We start from the raw sequence: 5,412 nt of genomic DNA, 5'->3' as shown, positions 1-5,412 counted from the left end.
ATTGCTAGTGCCATTTTTATTGACAGAAGAATTAGAATAAAACTATAGGTCTTAAAAATATATGTATTTAATAAAACAATAATAAAGAGTTTAGAAGAATGATCTTTTATGAGTGCTGTTATTTGGGGCTAAATAAAAGTACTGTAATTGGTTTTCATTGTAGGAAGAATGGAGAAAGGTATTATATTTGGTTTACAGTGTAAGAAGCATGGGGAAAATTTGAGTGTGGAAGGAAAATAGTTAAAATTTAGGAAGTACAATTCATTATAAATATTTTAAGTCTATGTCTTATGTTAAAATCAGAAGGGAGCATCTAAATTTGTTTTGCTCTCAGTCAGCTTATCTTAGCCAAAAACACCATATTTGGGAAAATTACCAGAGGCCACTCAATTTCACCTTCAAACTCTATAATATTAAACTACAGAAATTCAGGAATCAGGAGAACCTATTAAAATATGCACTCAGAAATCATACTAGCATTTCTTTACTCATCATGAATCTGCTGACCCCTTTTGATCTCACAAAATAGATCAACAGCATCACAAATCTATAAAAATGTATTTTCAATACTAAAATACAAAAAGACATAGAACAATGCAGTAGTATTCTAACATGTGAAAGAAACATATCATGTGCTTTGATAAGACTTTTATTTAGTCAGGACTTTTTTTTGCTTCTCTCATCCAGATGGGTACTCATTCAAGAGAACCATTTTCTTTTTCATTTTGAAATAAATCAATTGATCAATGTTTATCAACATATGTGACAATTTTTTGAACTAGAATCTCTTGGGCTCTTTATTCAGAAGTGTGACTTCACAATACCTTTTCTAGATTATATCAATTAAAATCTCTTGATCATATTAAAATTTACATTTTAAAATATTTTCTAGTATATTTTTATTAGGCTGGACTAATAGTACAGCAGTAGGGCATCCACCTTGCATGAGGCCAAAACAAGTTCTATTTCTCCTCCCCTCTCAGAGAGCCCAGCAAGCTACCCAAGAGTATCACGCCCACAAGGCAAAGCCTGGCAAGCTACCCGTGACGTATTCGATATGCCAAACACAGTAACAACAAGTCTCACAAGGGAAACATTACTGAGAAAAATTGATGAACAACAGGAGGACAGTGACAGTGACAGTGATATTTTTATTAACACTAAATTTCAAATATACTGCCTGAAACTACGAACAAGTATAGAAATCTAAGACAGTTTAGTAAAGTTTAGATTATTCTTAAAAAATATTAAATGTTTTTTATTTTCTTTGAATAAAATAAATAAAACTTCAATTAAACTATATCAATGAAAATCTAAACAAACACCAGTTAAAGTAATAACATTCATATACATAAGTAATACTCTCATTTTCTACAACCAGGAAAGAAGTTATTATCATAGAATTGCTGGGTTTGGAACTTCATATGACTAATTTAAATGGCTCTTGATCCCTTACATCATGATTGCCAATAATAATGAGTATATCTAGAAGAAAAAATATGATTGAAAAAAATGATAGGTGGAAGGATTGGAAATTTATGCAAGATGCTAACATTGCCTGGTAAGTATATTTTTATTAAATTCTTAGATATTGAGGCTACTTGGAACTTTCTACAAGCTAAAAATATGAATGTCAGAGGTAGATTGTCAAACAGAACTCTATTGGTGATAAATAAGACTAGAAAGTGTCTTCAGACCAATAACTCATTTTTAACTATACTATGAACAAGTGTCACAATTAAAGTTAAACATTTTACATTTAGAAATAGTTTAGGTCGTTCTAACCAATGAATATGCTATTAGTTTTATTACTTATCTTATGGTTTTCAAGGTTCATTTACTGAAATAGCAAATATGAGCAGTGTGTGTTAATTCCAATAAGCTTATCTGGGCACTGATGCCATGTGCAAACCAGCTGAGTTACGCTTTATAGAGTATGTTAACCAGAAAAGTCAATAAAATAAAAATCACATCATTCTGACAGTTGCTCACATAATTTCTTTTTTCATTTTGAAACACACTGCCCTAAAATACTTGGCATGCCCTTCTTGATTTGTTTGGGTCACGTACATCAAAACATGGCTAAATAGATATTCTGAAATTTATACAAAGCTATCTGCATTTATCTTCATTCTTGTTTAAATGAAAACAATTTTGTTTTCTGTGATCAGTTATCCTGAATTCCAAAAGTGTTTGCAAAAAGCGGTGCAAATATTCTGAGTCAATATCGTCATCTGAACAGCAATCGGCTCTATTATTGTGATGCCTTATCTCCTTTTCATATACCATCATTTCATCTAATCACTTTAAATTGTTTTTAATATGACTAGAGTATCTGAAGTTAAAACATCAAAGCAGAGTCAATGGGAAGTGTAACGGTGACAGAGGTGAACAATTATGAGAATTTAGGAAAAGACCTAAAATTTTAAACACTAAAAGGGGAAAGCCTCTTCCTTCTCATTCTTTCAGTTCCTTTTGAAGTCCAGTATAGAATTCTGTGAAAAGGCAGACATGGGCAAAATGAATCAATGACTCAATCCATCATTTTCTTATGTAATCCTTATCTCTCTTTTGTGTGTATTTTCTTGGCTATATAATTACATGAACTGGAGCACAGTGGGTAGTGCATTTGCCTTGCATATGGCCAACCAGGGTCTGATTTTTTCGTCTCTCTCCTAGAACCCGGCAAGCTACTGAGAGTGTCCCGCCCTCATACCAAAGCCTGGCAAGCTCTCCCTGGCATATTTGATATGCCAAAAATAGTAACAATAAGTCTCACAATGGAGACAATACTTGTACCCATTGGAGCAAATCCATGAACAACAGGAGGACAGTGCTACAGTGCTACAATGCATATAATTACATAATTCAGATGGTCTTTACAGGAAAAAAATACAGTCTCAAAAGAAAACATGAAAAAATGTTAAATGATGCCATTTCATGCCATAGCAAATAAGAGAGTAAGGCCAACCTCAATGAATCAATCACACGATGAAAAATGCAACTATTGCTCAAGGTCTATGGAAATCAGAGTTTCTCAGCTAAGAATTGTGATCCCCTACAGACCCCTCAGTTTATTTCAAGGAGTCACAGGTAAAAATCTTATAAGTAGAATGAGACTGGGGAACAACTTCCAGACACAGCAGGCACAACAAGGAAACAAGGTCACAAAATGATTACACTTGGAAAAATCTTGAGAAGCACTAACATAAATTACCAAATCAATTACAAGTACTCTAAACCAAGTTGAAATTTGAGACAGTTATAATGAAGTATGAGACTCAAGGACAAAATGAAACATCCTTAAAATTTATTCTTTGTTCTTCAAGAGAACTTATCTTTTTTAACTTGTTCTCTGGTCAACAAATTTTTACTTTACTGTAGAAATTTTCCATTAGGCACACAGTATTATTTTTTTCTCTGATCCACTCATTTTGGGGAAATATGTGGGAGATATAATGTTCATGTTCTTTCTGAGTAATGAAAAATCATTATTTTACTAGAACTAGAGAGATACATATTCTTATTCTCTATTTGCATTCATTCACTTAGCACTGTATGGCAGTCCATAATTTATCATGTTCAATCACCATAGTCCAGAAATTCTCAAGTACAAGAATTTGGCAATGTCTTGAGACACTTTCTCTCTTACACCTGGAAGAATGTTACAGAAATGCAGTGGTTCAGACAAAGGATTCGGGTAAATATTCGGCAAGAGAGCTGTCCACAAGAAAGAATCTACAAGGCAATCTATCACTTAACTGAAGAATCCCTGAAAATGTGTTGAGAATTTGAGAGGGATACTTTGCTTGACTCTTTCAATCATACTGTTGCCTAATTTTGTAATGTGATCTTAAAGCACATTGAAAATGACCAAGAACACCAAGTGTGATTCACTGAGACCAGTTGACAGGCTTCTTCTACAGAGTAGTTATAACAACTATGCCATATCAACTCTTGAGAGGCATAATTCAGGTTTAAAATTGTATTTTCTGTAAAGCATCTATAATCTCCTACAGAAGAATAAATTGGAAGGAGTTTTTCTGTACAGTAAGTCAACATAATCTATAAATTCTTGGAAACTGTGATCATAGCAAAAGGACTTAAAGTCAATTTCACTACAGGCTACTTAATAAAAGTAAGACAGTTTCCTACAGCATATTTCTGGTCACAGAAATATCCTCACACTGAAAAATAAAGGCCTCAAACATTTTTATTAGTTTATAGAAATTAATATTCAATTAGCCATTCATTTCCAAACAACTTTTTATAGGCCAAGATTGCAGGTGGTTTGGGTGTACTCCAGCATCTCAGGCTCAAAGGTGAAAACTGACATAGGACAGAATGCCCTTCTTTTACAATGCACACTCACATAGACCCCCCGTATTCACTCAAGCCAGATTCTGTGGATGCTCCAATTAATATTACTTGAACATCTCTGGGAGGTGTGAGGAAATTAGATGTTGTTTACATGCTTAAGGCAGTGAGGGACTGCAGCGTATGGTTTAACTATCTGTTGGGTATGAGTTTACGGATTCTACACTTTAACACTTGGTCTATCAGGAGGAGACTAGGTATGAGGGAGGAATCAAACATTCTTTTTTTTTTTTTTAGTCATAAACTTTCCAGCTATCTTGTTATTACAGCAATCCTTCTGTTCTCTTCTGCAACTACGCTAGCAATTTCTTGGGGTTCTCATCTCTGTGCATACTGTTTTAGGATTCTCCTAATAAGTTTTATCTATCTATCTGTCTATATCTATCTATCTATCTATCTATCTATCTATCTATCTATCTATCTATCTATCTATCTATCTATCTATCATCTGTCTGTCTTCTCCCTAGCATCATGAGTGTACTTGGCAGCTAGCTGCACTAACTCTCTTACTTGCAGTTCTTCTTCTCTACTTATTAAATGACTTCTACTCAACTCTTACCTCTCTCTCTCACTCTCTCTATTTCTCTATGTCTCTCTCCCTGCCTCTGTCTCTGTTGCTCTTTTGTTAGTTGCTACTGGAAATCTACTTTCCCCTTCATCAATGCTATCATAATATGATGTTGAATGAAATTAATAATTACAAATCTTATGTACTTTTGCTTTCTTTTCCATAGGGAGGTTTATTTAAGTCTTTAGAATATGTTCGCCCAGACAGTCTCTCCCTGAACTTTCACCCTGACAAAACCTGAGGATATTAGAACAAAAGAACTCAAGAACTTTACCTAAAAAAATCAGGTGAAACAAAATTAAAACTATTTGGTGTTTCCATACCCTTAAAGTGTTCTCGTGACTTATCGCCTCCTGAACAATAAGTACTGCAGAACAGAAGAGAGGCAAAATGGATGCAAAGATAGCAATAGGGGATGCTTGGGAGCAAGTTGTTATTTTCTTCTCTAAGGCTGCAGTGCAGTCTAC

This window comes from Sorex fumeus, unplaced genomic scaffold (assembly GCF_029834395.1).
Source record: "Sorex fumeus unplaced genomic scaffold, SorFum_2.1 ptg000054l, whole genome shotgun sequence".
NCBI classification, from domain to species: Eukaryota; Metazoa; Chordata; class Mammalia; order Eulipotyphla; family Soricidae; genus Sorex; species Sorex fumeus.
The sequence above is the reverse complement of the archived record's forward strand: the minus strand, read 5'-3'. Positions refer to the sequence as shown.